This window comes from Ceratotherium simum, chromosome X, assembly GCF_057802395.1.
Source record: "Ceratotherium simum simum isolate JZ-2026a chromosome X, ASM5780239v1, whole genome shotgun sequence".
Lineage (NCBI taxonomy): Eukaryota > Metazoa > Chordata > Mammalia > Perissodactyla > Rhinocerotidae > Ceratotherium > Ceratotherium simum.
In genome coordinates this window covers 123,861,155-123,877,514 of record NC_141940.1, presented here as the reverse complement: position 1 = coordinate 123,877,514, position 16,360 = coordinate 123,861,155, and the positions used below count along the sequence as shown (strand labels likewise).

The following is a 16,360-nucleotide window of genomic DNA, read 5'->3' as shown; positions in this document are numbered from 1 at the left end:
GTTAACCTTTGTTATTAGAGGGGGCAAAATTTGAGAGATCTTTCTGCATCTGTTACTGGTCTCGGATTTTTGAGTTTGTGTATTGTTTTGCAAACAGAGCTCAGTGTTAGAAGGGGAGGGTGTGGTAGGCAGAATTCTAAACTGGTCCCCAGGATTCCTGCCCCCTGGTGTCACACCCTGTATAACCCCCGCCCCTTGCATGTGGGTATGATGAGTGGCACTCCTGTGACTACAACAAGAATATAATGAAGGTGAAGGGATTGGGTAGATGTAATTTAGGTCCCTAGACAGTGGACTTGAGTTAATGGAAGGGAGGTAATGCTGGGTAGGCCTGACCTAATCAGGCAGGTCCTTTAAAGAGGGTCCAGGACTTTCCTGAAGGGAAACATTGCAAGCAAGAAACTCTCCTGCTGGCCTTGAAGAAGCAAAGCACCATGTTATATACCCATGGAGCGGACCACGTGGCAAAGACCTTTGGATGGCTGTTAGGGGCCGACAGTCAGCAAGGAAATGGAGGCTTCAGTTCTACGGTTGCAAGCAACTGAATTCTCTCATAATCTGAATGAATTTGGAAATGGATTATTTCCTAGTCAAGCCTTAGGTGAGAATGCAGCCCTGTCGACACCTGGGTTTCAGTCTGGGGAGACCCTGAGCAGAGGACCCAGTGAACCTGTGGTAACATAGTGAATTAGCAATCTAGGAAACAGGGGTTATTTTAATACACTAAGATTCTGGAAATTTGTGGTGCAGCATAGGAAACTAGTGCAGAAGGAAACTATTTTATGAGATTATGTTCTACACGCATCCCACACAACAACATGGAACTACTATGTAAGAAACACTGTGTGAGAAATGCGCTGTGGTTTCTTACAGGCAATAAAGACCTTGAATTGCTTAACATGCTTAAACAGGACACACTGTGCTAAGAGCTTGAGATCACACTTGCAGTCCATCTTTGAGCCACCTGTGTCTGTTCTGCTCCATTTATACCTGATAACTTCTGATGCTGCCTGCCTTTTACTTCACTCCTCAGAGACCTCTTTCTATTAGCAGTATTTATATACTTGTTTCACCTTTCCTGCTCTATTGCAAGCCTCTACTGGACACAGAGACCCCTATTTTTCATTTACTTCTGTTTTCCTCCAGGTTCGTAGAATGCAAAAGAAAAAATGATGGGATCCTCTCCAAATTATCATCACTACTGAAAAATAAAACAAACGAAACAACACTATAGCACATATCATAGTGATGGGGCTTTTCAAAGTTGCCCCGTTATCTTGATCCATTCCAAAACTTTCATTAAACAATGTCTACAAGCATTGTTCCAGACAGGGCCATCTGCCTCAAACCAGAGCACAATTTTAGAACAAGAGAAAAAAAGAATTTGCTAGACTCTGTATTGTAGTGCCTAAAATTTCAAGTACTGCCTTGACATCTTTAAGCCTCGCAGGACCCCAAAGTTCTAACTGTGAGTTCCCCCACTCTCACCAGATATGGCCCCCACACTGTAGGAAGGGCTTCTTGCAGGCTAGTTCTCCTAACAGATGGACCAGCTTCATCTCACTGGTACTCAACCTAACAGGTTTCACCTCCTGGCAAGCCTGCAAAGTTATTCAAACCAGCCAATCACACCTTCCCATGGGAACGAGAGGGAACTTCACCTTCTTGTTACTATAAAGCCTGCTTCCCATAGGCCTTGCTGGTTTACTCTGCTCCCAGGTGCAGCCCCATGTGGCCCTGCATGCCAGGTGGCATTCTTCTCTCCTAGAATGTGTGTATATATGACTAATACACTGCTGTCCATCTCATGTCCAGTGTTGGATGTCGTGGGTTCAGCCATCCTGTACAGTTTAGGCTGAAGGATCCTTCCTTCTCCAACAGGATGACCAGGAGATGATCAGAACAGCATCCCATCAAGGCAAACCAGCTGTAATATGCAACATTGCTGGGCCCCTTTCTTGGACCTCTGCTTCCAGGGGTATGTACCAGCTTCCCACCACCACTTCCACACTCTGCTCTCATGGATTCTGGTTCTACGAGAATGAGACCCATAACCAGATAATTAACGATTTCTGTCCTTGGAGGTCACAGCTGAGTTGAGGCTCCTACCAGTGACATACAGTAGAGTTAGAGTCTGCGAGTTATGATAGAAGCCAATTTATAATTCTGTTGAACACAGAGGCAGAGCTAATTAATTCTGACTGTAGGGAGGGATTGAGGAAGGCTTAATAAAAGAGATAATGTTTGAGCTAAGCCTTGAAGGAGAAGTGGATGCTAGTGGAGGACACTGAAGGGCATTTGAGGGAGAGAAAATACTGTAATTGAAGCTATGGACACGGTGAGCAGGAAGGGTCGCTAGAAGGAAGGAGGCTAGTGTGCAGCACAGGTGGTGAGTTAGGAGGTTGGAACAATGACTAAGGTCTGACTTGGAACAACTTTGAATGCAATGATAAGAAATAAATCAGCTTTTAATCTTCATGAACTGGGAAAGCACGGGGCGTTTTGGATTGGAAAACTGACATGCTCAGAAATTTGTTTTGAGCAGATATACCTGCTAACAGCATAGAGGGGATGTATCTGAGCTTATCGTGTAAGTGATACACATATATAGAAATGTGCATTAAAAACAATACCTTTCTACTTAGAAGTCTCTGCATGTCCCCGTTTGTACATTCATAATGACCAAGTTTGAAGTAAAATGTTTATGTTGTTGAACATCCTTCCAAACTCATCTGAGAGAAAAATTGCTCTGCACCATTATACTTATTTTTCCCAGTTACAGTTTAGTTTTTTCAAAAAATAAACCTTATATTGTTAAAGTATTGGGATTGATTTAGAAAGAAAATTTTCATCTCATGGTTTCTGAAAATTACAACTTAATATAAACTCGTGAATAGAATAGGTTTTCCTTCAACCTACTGGTTTCCTAACTGAATCCTTTGACCATCTTTTCCTTGCTTGTCTGTTGCACAAATATTTCAAGGTTTAACGTGATAAAGATCAAGGAAGTCATGATAGGGGTCTGTGATGAACACGTTCCCACTACCATAATGAAGAATCATAATTGTGTACCTTGTGCATTTCGACAATTCGAGAGCAAACTTAACCTGTATGTAAACAAGATGCCATTTCCAGAGTGTTGTCCCACCCCTCAGTCTTCTGATTGTCTCTTGTAGATGTTCTGGCTTTTAAGAATAAATCGGTTCCATGAACACCTTATGCATCATTGGAAAAAAAAGTCTCAAGTTAGAGCGTACATTGCTATCAATTGTATCTTGACCAAATTCACTCATGTTATCCCTGTAAGAACTCTTGATAGTAAAAGAATTATTAAAATCCAGAGAGATGGATGCAAAACCCCAAATTTTCTTTTCTTCCCCCAAACTGATGTTTAATTATATATAGCTAAAGTTCTAATGATTAAGGAAATGATAATAATTTTTTTTTAAGTAATGAACAGGGACATAAAATTATTCTTCCTGGCACAGTTATTTCTAAAATAAAATAGGTCAGAGTCCTTTCAGTTTTAGGTCCCTTTATGTTTGCTAGCGTTGCTACGCATTGACGCTCATAGTGTCAGATCACTGGAGAACCATTCATGGTTGCAAGACCTGCATCATTAATGTGCTTCTCTAAACATTGAACTTTTAGACTATAGCAGATCTCATTATTTACATGGGAAGGGTGAACTTGACATAAGTAGACTATGCTGGGGAAAACGTCAGTAAAACTAATCTGAAAGATTTTGAAACCATTTTCCTCTTTTTTGAATTATTAGAAGGGTGAGACATTGAAAACATCAAGGATTGTGCATAAGGCAGTTCAGAAAACATTCCTCCAAAGACTTTGAGGGGAACATGAAATATCTGTCAATGAACCAGTGGGCAGGCAAGATGATGTTTGCGAGAATGCTGCAGAAAGTATAATGCACACTGCTATGCCAAATAGGCTTCTTATTATTCAAATCATAAAACAGCAACCTAATTTCCTATCTCAATAGAATCCCTCTATTATGATGGTTATACATTTTATAGATATAGAAAGACTTTAACATGATCTTTAATGGTCCAACTGGGTGGGTCTGGAAGATGCTTTTGCTCCATTTCAGAATCTGAGAAGCATATTTGTTTATATTCGTTAGCTTAATTTAGCTCCTTTTCTCTGAGAATCCAAGGTGCTCTTGAGAGATACTGCATATAATGAGCATGCAGTGCCTCTTAAACCAGAAGAAAGAGGCAGTCAAGGAGAAAGAAGAGTAAATGAGAAATGAAAGACCTTCAGCATGAAAGTGAGTTGGGTCAGATGATGCTACAAACTTGGCATTGCATATGCAATTTTTAGTAAACTAAAAATGTTTTTGAGATGGGCACTGGCCAGTCAATAAGCCCAAGAGGTGATGCATAGAGAATACCAGGGATTTGATTCTTTGGACTTCAGGAAACTCACTATCTCCTGGTGTCGATAATATCATTGGTAATACAAATGACTTCCCAAGTATTTAAATCTGGTCTTGACTCTTTTGAATGCTAAACTCTTTAGAAACCTCATCCTATTTTCTCAGCAACTAACGCCTTTCATTCCACTTTTCCATTCAGTCCCCTTCCCTTCTCACCAGTCTGACACCTAGTTCTTGACTGCCCCCTCTGTCTTGCTTCTCTGTCAGCTGTCTCTCCTTAACCATTTAGTTTTCCAACCTGCATTTTCAGAACAACATCCTTCTAATTTCTTGCCTCTGTGTGCATGCCCTTTTTCGTTCCTGCTATTTCTTTCCTTTTATCATTGCTTGTTCTACGGAATTCCTATTTTTTTCTGCCATGAGTTTCATTCTGCTTTACATCTCCTGCTGAATGATCCTCTCTCTGTCAACTCATCCGGAGCCCCTTTCTTCTCCATTCTTTTCTTTATAACACGAAGTGTGTTATCACCCCAGGAAGTTTTTCTTCCTTTATGCTTTCCCATCTTCCAAGTCTAGATGCCCATTCTGCACCCTTGATTCCAACTCTTCTCCATTGTAGGAACTTCTCCTAAAAGTGGCAGCTTTGTTTCCCCACCACCATGGCTGGGACTCTTCTCTCCAAGGTGATGGGCCACAGCTACTGAGGGTTCTTATCCAGAATTCTGAGAGGCTCTGAATCAACCTTGGCATCCTTCTCTCATTCGGGAGATCCTGATTTCCAAAGGGAACTGGGGAGGCTAAGGTGCTGCCATGGGCTGATTTGTGTCAACCCCCTCCCCCCAACTCATATGTTGAAGCCACAACTCACAATGGGATGATATTTGAAGGTGGGGCCTTTGGGAGGTAGTTGGGGTTGGATGAGGTCGTGAGAGTGGGACCCTTATGCTGGGATTAGTGGCTTTATAAGAGGAAGATAGAGTCTGCTATATGAGGACACGGTGAGAGAGTGCCCATCTGCAAGCCTGGAAGAGGGGTCTCACCAGGAACCAAATCTGCCTGCACCTTGGACTTCCCAGCTTCCAGAACTGTGAGAAATAAACGTATGCTGTTTAAACCGCCTGGTCTATGATGTTTTGTTATAGCATCTCAAGCACACTAATACAGGTACCTCGAAACCTCTGACCCCCACCTACTACCCTGGCAACACAAATGTCACAATTTTATAACACAGTCTCTATCCCAGAAAAATGTTGATCATTTCCAGTTCTCCTAGCTGAGCCTATGAACTGCATCTTCCTTCTTTTCAGAATATTCTAAAGACCAAGTGGATATGTTCTCAAATTACTTATGGTCAAAAGGAAAAAAATAGAAGGTGCGTTGTATTGTAAGGGACAGAAAGCCCACACTGGAGGTCGACAAAGTTGTGTTTAGTATTGGAAATTTTTTGTGTGTATTTCATAGATTTTTGTAAAGTTATAAGCCAAGTAAACACAAGAATAAGAACATGGTCACTGGTAAATACTGACTACTGCTGTAGGCTATAACAAAACAATTTACGTTACAATGTTTTCCACATTTCCCAATTCTGTTTTACAGTTGGTGTAAACATGCAGAATTCTGTAATTAGCTATTTAGTCATATGGTTAAACAAAGAACGCTACGGGCCTGGCACTGCAGGGAGATGTAACCTTTCAGTGGTAATAACTTGTTTTAAAAAACAAAATTTGCTTTGCTTTTGAAAAACATATATACTTTATTTGGTTTTCTGGTTGATTGGAAGTGGCAAAAAGGGGATTGTGGCATCTTTCCCTAGTATTTTTTTTTAATTAATTTTAATACTAGTTGAAAGTGTCATCAAAGCAGACCTAGCTGTTTCCAAGCAGAACGGTACTTTATTCCTAATCCATTTCAATCCATTCCAACCAATTAAACCTGGCAGAGGGATGAGGCCAGGCCATTAGTTACTGATTAAACAGGAGAGCCCACAGAATGTAAAGTTTCATGAGTCCTTTCTCTGTTGTTGGCTACCAAGCTATAATCACATTTTTATTCATAAATACTTATAATTTCATAGAAAGTTTGGCATTCTCAAATACTTGTCCTTGAAAATGACTGATGGAATTTTAAATCTCAGTCAAAATATAAATTTTCATATTGTATTCAGAACAGTAAGACTGAATCCCAAAGTCCATTAAATTTCAGTAACTATAATTGTCTCTAAAAATACAAAACAATTTCCTTGACTTTTATTTTGGTTAAATGAGAGTGAACTATAACTTGGTGAAATGTTTTGTTGTTGTTGTTGAAGTTTGGCTCAACTATGGTTAGGTTAAAAAATAATTATTCTTAAAATGTAAGGAGGGGATTCTTAATAGAAAGCCGAATGAGATATATTGAAAAGCCATTTTTAAAACTTCAGCAAAAATTCTGAAGGGTTTCGTAAGGAAGGTTGTTGCACAAACTTTCCTTGAGTGGAAGGGGTTGAGAAATATTCCGGCAAACTCCTTTAGGTGCCCTGACTCATGCTGTGTGAATGCAAAAGATTTCTGACTCAAGTCAACTGATTCTGAAGTGCGTTTGAAGTCTAAAGTACTGCTTCACTGGTGACTAAAAATCATCAAATAGAAACTACCAGGCAAAGCAAATCATAGATTGAGACCAAATGCTTAGGAGAGCTCTCTGAGGTATTAGCATCTTAGGTATTAGCATTTTAGATGTTAAAAAAGAGAACACTCCATTTCTTCTGATGCATCTCCTGTTTGCAAACAGCTATTGCTGATCCTTTTCTAAGGTGTTACTTTGTCCTTTCTGAAAACCTGATTGGGGAGGAGACAGAAAATATGTTTTAGACAATATTCAGCTCAATTCTATAAATAAATTTTGCTCCTGCTCTGGGTGAAAACATGTGAGGCAACAGATTAGAACATAATAGGTCTATCTTTTAAGATTTTTCCGGGTGTCTTTGGGCAACGTTGCTCAATTATCAGAGAGTAATAACAGTGATCCTACTTCACTTCATTTGACATGATAGCATTCTGTGGCAACACAATCTCTCCAAAAGAAATTGGGAAAAGAGATCTCATGCCTTTGAATCACAGTCGTTTGTGGTTGTACTTGTTGCAAGTTGATGCACTTAAAGAAAACACCAGGGAGCTGGTTCCATTCACCCTTCTGCTCACTCTGGAGCCATAGCTCTCAGGACTAGTCCTCGGGTTGGGGGGAGGTGGTACAGGGGCAGCAAAGCAGTGGAGGCAGGAAAGAGCCATAGGCAGAGGCAGGGTGGCAAAGAGGAAATAATGGCCACCAAGATTCCTGGAAGACAGAAAGCCCACTCTTGCAGGGAGGCATGACAAGTCAGTGGGCAAAATCCGAGGAGAAGGAGAATATGGGAGGAGCGAGGGAGGAAAGAAGAAATGGAGAAGGCACGTGCTCTTCCTCCAGGAGATTACCATCTAGAGGAGGAAAAAGACCTGTGCAAAGACAGTAGATAGAAAGGGTGAGAGGGGAGAGTCTTGAAGTCGGGGCCATGGGCTCTGTGGTTAAACAGAACTGAATCCTGATTCTGCCATTTCTTGCTTGGGCGTTCTGGGCCAACTGACTTAACCATGCAGGATTTTAATGCCCTCGCTGTGAAACAGAGATAATAATAACCACCTCATAAAAATAACTGCAGTCATTCATGCACAAGGTTGGAGGCATTATATAGAGTGTTGGTTAAGATTATGGGGTCTGGTGGCAGACTGTTTGGGTGGGAATCCTCAGCAACCCCTGCCCACCGCCCCCCCCAAGGCTCTGTATCTTAACTTCTCTGCACTGGAAGACAAGTGTAAAATGGGGTAGGAATTGTCGTTACCCTGTGGGCCTTAACAAATCATGCATATAAAATATTTAGCATGGTGATTCTCTTTCTAAAATTATAATATATTTGCATTGTTATTCAAATAAAAATCATTTCTGAAGGGCCATAAAGAAATTATAAAGAGTGATGAAATTCACAGGGCTGCTCATTTTCCTTATCAATATCTTATAAGGGATTTATAAGTGAAGACTCAGAGAGAGGTGCCACCATTCGTAACCAATAGAAAAGTGGGAATGGCAGTAACAGAAAGCTATGTAGATACTATATGTTTAACTGTAAAAAATGGCACTACTATTTATTCTAGTAGTTGGTGTTAGGAATGGAAACACTTTCCGTTAATTTAGGAAATGTCGGTTAAGTGTCTGCTTTGTGCTGAGATCTGTGCTAGAAACTAGGGGTACAAACATAATGTGTGCTGCCTAAGGGAGCACCCTCAAAATTGTCAGGGGTGTCAAAACATTCAGAATAGCATGACAAGAGTCAAAACAGAGCTATATGCTAGCCTGTCCAGGGATGCCCTGTTGCGCGTACTCTTCCCTTCTCTTTGCCAGCTCCCTCATTCCTCCCCCGAGATGGAGCTGCTGATAAGAATGGATTACAGGCAAGGATACAGGCAGCCTCTCTTGGAATGGTCTCTCCATTGAGAGTCCACCCCCTCCTCTAATGCAGAATTTCTTAACCTTGGCACTAAGGACATTATGGGCCAGATGATTCTTTGCTGTAGGGGGCTGTCCTGTGCACTGTAGGATGTTTAGCAGCATTCCTGATGTGCACCCACTGGATACCAGTAGCACCCTTCCACCTGTGACAACCAAAAACATGTCTGGATATTGCCATGTGTCTTTGGGGGACAAAACCCCCCCCCAGTTGAGAACCACTGGTCTATTTGTATTATATGGAAATGGGGACCTGCGAATGTCCTCACCTGTGAATCATTCCCATCCTAAAAAGGTTTGGTAAGGGAAGGGAGATCGTGGCAGAGGGGGAAGGTTGGTGGGGAGCAGAAAGGGCACTGTACTCTCAGTCTTTCCTCCTCTCTTCCTGCTCTTGGCTTGGGTTTTACTGTCTTTCCTCCCAAATGAATGAAGTGGGTGAGGCCCTATGGGGCAGGATGAGAGTCTTCATAGGTGTCTGTTTTGGCCAAATGACATCCCTTCCATGTTCCAGCCTAATAGATGAAACAATGGATAAGTCCAAAGTCCTCTTCTCTTCCCAGACACCTGTGTCCTTTTTCCTCTGATACAACAAAGCAAGAAAATTGGTTTTGCAATGTATATTATTTCAGGTTATAAAGGTAACTGTGTAAGTTTTCTAGGGCTGCTTTAACAGTGCCACAAAGTGGGGTGGCTTAAACAAAATAGATTTATTGTCTTACAGTTCTCAAGCCTAGAAGTCTAAGATCAAGGTGTTGGCAGGGATGGTTCCTTCTGAGGGCTGCGAGAAGGAATCTGCTCCATGGGTCTCACCTAGCTTCTGGTGGTTTGCTGCATTCTTTGGCATTCCTTGGCTTACCCCGATCTCTGTTTTCATCTTCATGCGGCATTGGCCCTGAATCCCTTCACATCGTCTTCCTTTATACGTGTCTGTCTTGTGTCCACATTTCTTCTTTTTTTAAAGACAGCAGTCATGTTGAATTAGAGCCCACCTTAATGACCTCATTTTAAATTGATTACTTCTGTAAAGACCCAGTCTTCAAATAAGGTGACTTTCTCAGGTAATAGGGGTTAGTACTCCAACATATGAATTTTGGAGGTACACGATTCAATCCATAACAGTAACCAATAGAGAATGTCTGTATAGTGATATAATTATAAAAAATGATGGGATAAGGGAGAGATATTGTAATGTAAGTAAATTACATGTATCATAACAGAAGATCATTATATAGAGGTGACATCGAAAAATAGCAGTAGAAAGATATCATTTGGTGGTATACAGGTAATTACTCAAAGAAATAAAAACAGAGATGGTTATCAGTTCTCACACTTGAAGACTGGAACTGGAGGCGGAGAAGTTGGGTTCACAAACTTGTGGGTCTGATTATGAAATCTGCATTATAGTGTTTATGTTAATGAAACTCATATATCTCTTCTCAAGTTGTGCCTGCCATCTCCTTCAGTGAAATTTAATTTTTAGTGAAAACTTAAAGCATAATTAATTATATTAATTAACTAATTAAAATCACAAAGGACTTGCTTTGAAAAGCCACATGCTCAGCTCTATTGCTGTGCAGTGTAGGATGCCCACGTATAAGTTTTCTACTGCTGTTGTAACAAATTACCACAAACTTCATGACTCAGAAGAACACTCATTTATTATCTTATAGTTCTGGTGGTCGGAAGTCCTAAGAGATCTTACAGGGCTAAAATCAAAGGGCCGGCAGGGCTGCATTCCTTCTGGAGGCTGTAGGGGAGAATCTGTCCTTGTCTTCTCCAGCTCATGGAGGCCACCTGCATTCCTTGTCTTCTGCCTACCATACCTAGTAAAGGACAAAGGCTGTTTTAGGTTGGATGTAGGTACTAAGACAGTGGAGGACAGCAAATACTGTGGTTGAGAAAAGCCACTGGCTGTAGCTCCCACATTCTGCTAGCAATACCGGTCAACTCCTTTTCCAGCGGGGATCATTTATCAAGTGTCCTGGTGAAGGCGAATAGAATGCACCAGATCTAACTACTCATCTGTTTGACCTTGGAATTCTGGAAGCATTTGTGAGATCCTTGCTCAGAGCATTATATCAAAGTGGGTGCAGGATAATTATTCCTCTAAGCCTGAGGATGGGTGATAATTGATGAAACTCCAAATAGAAACTGTGAGCATGTGTAGTTTGATTGGTATAATATAACTTTGCAAAACTTTACAAAGAAAAGCTTCGATTTTCGGTTTACAGCCCTATTACAAATGGAACAATTTAAAATGCAGACTCTGACAGAATCATTAAAATGAAAGAAAAACAAAGTTATATAGAATATATCTAATAAATAGGTTTGGGGAGGAGAGGAGAAAGAAAAGTATTAATGTTGAGAGTATCAAATAAGGAAAAACTATAGGCAGAGTGGACTGGCTTATCAATACTGCAGAATGAGGCCAGGCTGCACTGACGCCCTGCTGCCTGAGGAGCCTTTATTCAGATGGAAATAACAGTCTGAATTTTCTTGCTACTTTTGATGCTATCTCAGGGCTGTGGATTCAAACTTAGTGATAAACTCAATTAAAAAGGAAATTTAGCATTACCAAATTCAATTATCTATGAGTCCCATGCAGACACTTGCAGGAAGAATTACATGCAATTTGATGTCAAAATAAGGCAAGCCAAGGAGTTAAAAGAAGCCTATGAGTCTTCATGTTTCTAAAATACTATACTCAGGTACTTTTCGTAATTAAGATTTAAACAGAAAGATTATATATGTTGACTTGTTACTTTCATGTTTATTTCCAGAAGAGGCAAAAACCTTGAGTTGTAATTAAAATCATTATTGAGTTTTATATCAGCAGGTATCAGTGCTGTCAGTTCCCTGATCTTAATCAACATGAAATTCATGCAAAGCATTCCCATCATTTCTGTTCTAATTACACCACTCTAGGAAGAAAAAGATTTCTTAGTGTCTCCCCAAGGTCTGTTTTTATAGATAACATTTAATCATAAAAGGAAACCGTGTTCTCTAGAAGGGGTTAATTAAACTCGGTGAGTTAGCTGTATTCTGATCAGGAAACCTCTGGTTTCAGGTGAGTGAAACCCAACTCCAGTCACCTGAAGACGTAAAGAGAAGCCTTTGATTCCGTAGCTGGGAGAGGCACAGGTAGGTGCAGGAACTCCACGGATGTCATAAGGAAAGTTTTTGTCTCCGTTCCTTAAATCAGCCTGTGTTGACTTCATCTGTCAATGCCCTGGTTGTGTGGAGACTCCTTATTCCTGAGTGCATCTCCTTGCGTTTATCCCTTGAGAAGCCATCAGCACTTCCAAGCAAACTATCACCAATTCCTTGGTCTCTCCACTCATCATTTTAGTGCCTCGTTAACCAGAATTATTGAATAGAATCCATCAGTCCTGAACACTTAAATGGCATTTACTTGGCTAGCTATTTTGTTAGACCATTATTAGAAAGAAAAAAAATTTTTTAATTAAAATGGTGCAGATCTATAGCAAGGAAATGCTTAGCATTCTGTCAGTGCCAGAGTAGATCTTAAAACTAAATTGAATCTGTCAGCATGGCACTTATGTAGTGAGAGGCACAGAGTACATTTAAATATTTTGCCCTGCATGCATAAAGGAGACGTGATTTTGATGTTTGTTGAATAAAAATTAATTTTTCCTGCATAACAGAACAAACCCCTTCCCATTTCTTTTCACAGAGAAGAGTAAATCAAGTTGTTTATTTCTAATTAGGCTAAAAAGTAAGGTGAAACTTTTTCAAGATATCCAAAACCTTGTTTCGGTAAGTTCAGCAAATTTTCAAGATCCATATGTTCATTTTAGACTCCTTTGGAACTTAAGGCTGTTCTAACTTATACTTGAAAATTTATTTCAGTCTTAGAATTAAGAAGTTAATTGTGGATATTGAAATGGTTATTGTTAATTGCATTTTGTCCTTAAGTCAGAAAATTATGAATGTGTTTTCCTATATATTTTCCCCTATTTGTCATTTTGATGGGTAAATGATAAAACACATGGATTGAATTTATGTATTTTAACTGTAATCTCTGCAAGAAAACATTCCAAAATGCTCAGAGAATGCAGAATTATTGATAATGCAGATCTTGTTCATAGAGAGGTATTATATATTCATGTTTAATGGAGCAGGCTCAAGCATAACTGTGTGTCATCAATTTCATCATGATATGAAAGGATTGATTTTGCTCAGTATATTATGAAAAATTGACATGGTTAGGTAAAAATGTGTAACCTTAAGCATGGTTTAAAGCCAAAATCTAATAAGTTTCTGTGTTTCTAGTTGGTGTCAGGCCCATATTAAGTCCACTCATTATTTATTCTACATCTCACTCTCTTTTCATTTTCTTTATGTTGGGGAGTTTAGGAATGTTACTATGATCCTACTTGATCGGTGCACGTGAAGCAAATTAGGACTGGTAAACAGAAGTCAGGTCAGCACAAATGTAGTCTTAGTCTTGGGGTGATGAGAAAATTCGTTCCTTCCCCTTCTGGTTCTTATGGCTGGTCGAATAATTATAATGACGTAAGGCAGGTTAACAGGAGAAAATCAAAGAAAGTTTAATACATATGCATGGGGAATTCACATAAGTATGAAAAATTTCAAAGACTGCCAGGCAAAATGAGGTATGTTTGTCATTCTGGACTAAGGAGAGGGGGGCAGGGGTCTGGACCTTCAAAGGGAAGGGAGGCAATTTACAGGAAGATGGAAAGAGTTGATGTTTGGTAAGCAAATGTTTGTTGGGCCATCTAGAGACAATGGGACGTGGAGAGGACTCTGATCAAATGGGCCTTGCTAGGTTCCTTCCTGTCTACCACACCTGGTTCATATTATCCTATAGTTATATATGGTGATAGCTCCTTCCTGGAACAGGCCTTCTATCTTAAATTCTTTTAGGCAGAAAGTCAAAGTTTCTTCATGAGTCTTTTGTTCTTGAAAATAATCAGCCCCAAATAATCAAGCCAAAGAGACACATTTTGGGGTGGTAAATTCTGCTGCCCTATAGTCTCTCAGTCAATCCCAAGACCTTTATATGAAGGGGGACCATGCAACCTAGACCAGGTATCTGAGATGATGCCACAGGTGTGAATTACAGATTCTTCTGGCCTTCCCGCAAAGGGCTGGTGGTCCTTTCCTTGGGCGTCTGAAAACTGTAAAAGGAAAATACACTGCATCTTAGTTTTTACAAACACTCCCTCTGAGCTGATTCTAACCTCTGGGTCCCAGAATGCATACCATCCCACCAATCAGAGTGGGAGATTCTAGGAGTCAGCTAAATAGAATCTGGGGGACAGTGAGCCCAGCATATTTGAAAACCCACTCTACCTTCATTTTCCCAACACCTCAGTGCACAGTTGGAACACAAACAGTTGGCAACTGGGAGAAACCCCACATTTGACTCCATGGTCCATGAAGTGAAGATTTTTATGATAGGAAGAATCAAGTGGAAGCCTATAGAACTGGCTTCCCTACTAAAATACTGAAACAGAATTAATATTTCATACCTGGGGAGAATAGCAGAGATTAGAGCCACCATCAAAATTTGAAAATTTCAGGTGCACTTTCTTCTATCATAACCCTATTTGACTCACTTGTTTGAGATGTCTAGTGGATGGATGGAGTTGGAGAATGATGTAGGTTCATAAACTCAACAAGATGCTAATTCAATTTGCAGCTTTGGTCTAGATGCCATCTTATTTGAACAAATAACAAACAGTCTGGCACCAGATATTCAGTTAAAGATCTGCCCATTTTGACCAGTATTTATTCTCCCAGTTTTCATTGTCTTCTAGATGCTTTATTCATAGAAAGCTAACCAAGTTTTAGCAAGCATGTGGGCATTCAGTTAGACCCTATGTTGTCCCCACTACTTTGTAGCTTGGTACATGGTCAGGCTACTAAGTTCAGGCCAGTGGAATATGAATGGTAGTGACCTGAACAATTTCTGCCTCCCATCCTTGAGAAAGAAAGGCAGATGCCTTCCATTCTTTTTTCCTTCCTATTGGCTTAACAGTGTTGACAAATGGAGCAGTTGACTTTAACCAAGAGATGTTGATCCATGTGTTGAGGGTGGCAAAGCTAACCTTCCAGCCCTTGGCGATCCACCCATCTCTGGGCTGTTGTAAGAGAGAGAAGCAAAGGTTTATCCTATTTGAACTCTTGTATTTAGAGTCTTTATGTTCCAGTAACTAAACATGCTTCCCAAATAATACAGAATATAACTCTCTCTGTTCACTTGAATTCATGTTCCACATTCAGCCTAGGATATTTGTTCAATCCCAGATGCTTGTATTCTCTTGGTCGTGAAGTCGCTATTCTTTGTAGTGCTTGGGTTTCTCTGTGTCTCACCCTGTCATTGTGCCACATCATCCTGATACAAACTTAAGGTGCACTTCTACAAAGGACAACTCACACACACATATTTAGGTGTAACAAAATCCACTGGTTATTTAGATACTCAAAATTAAATATTTGAATCTCTTATTGTTAAAAATGTTCCTCAGAAGTAAAAGAAGGTGAGTAATTTTATAGTGGAGAAGCCTGATAAACACTTCATCAGCCAGTGATCAAGGTCAACATCAACTGGGATATGTCATGTTGACAACATGTAACCTTGATATAATGTAATGAGACGGGGACTTTACCTCTGTGGTCGTCCTCCCCAATACCCATAATCCCAATCTAGTCATGAGAAAAACATTGGAAAAACCAAAATTGAAAGACATTCTAGAAAATATCTGACCAGTGTCCCTCAAAGCTGTCAAGGTCATCAAAAACAGGGAAAGTCTGAGAAACTGTCACAGTCTAAAGGAGATCAAGAAGACATGACCACTAAATGTAATGTGATGTCCTGGTTGGGATCCTAGAGCAATAAGTGGACATTCGGGAAAAACTAAGGAAATCCAAATAAAATATAGACTTTAGTTAATAATAGTAATGTATCAATATTGGTTCATTCATTGTAACAAATGTACCAAACTAAGGTAAGATATTAACAACAGGGGGACCTGCAGGTGGATAGACAAGAACTCTCTAATATTCTTGCAACTTTTCTGTAAATTTAAAACTATCCTATGATAAAAGGTTTACTTAATGTTTAAAAAGATGCCCTTTATCAGCCAGCCCTGATGGTCCAGTGGTTAAAGTTCAGTGCTCTCACCACTGCAGCAGCCCGGGTTCGTATCCCAGTCATGGAACCACAGCACCCATCGGTCAGTTGCCATGCTGTGGCAGCAGCTCACATAGAAGAACTAGAAGGACTTACAACTAGGATACGCAGCCATGCACTGGGGCTTTGGGGAGGAAAAATTAAAAAAGAGGAAAATTGGCAACAGATGTTAGCTCAGAGCGAATTTTTCCCTGCAAAAAAAAAAAAAAAACGCCCTTTAGCATTTTCTCTCTCTTGCTTAGAGGTGATTTCTTTCAGTTTAAAGGTGA

At 40.1% G+C, this 16,360-nt stretch overlaps 1 long non-coding RNA gene across 2 annotated transcripts in view; it reads left to right on the top strand.

Annotated features, from left to right (window-relative positions):
* The window catches only part of LOC147912025 (uncharacterized), a 44,126-nt gene extending 31,294 nt beyond the window's left edge, over positions 1-12,832 (top strand). The window contains exons 4-5 of one of the 2 annotated variants that reach the window (XR_015550662.1): positions 11,979-12,052; positions 12,606-12,832. This is a non-coding gene — a long non-coding RNA (uncharacterized LOC147912025). Of the gene's footprint in view, positions 1-1,881; positions 2,567-11,978; positions 12,053-12,605 lie in introns of those variants that run through there. The other variant, XR_015550661.1, reaches the window with a different exon arrangement.
* The last annotated feature ends 3,528 nt before the right edge of the window (positions 12,833-16,360 follow it).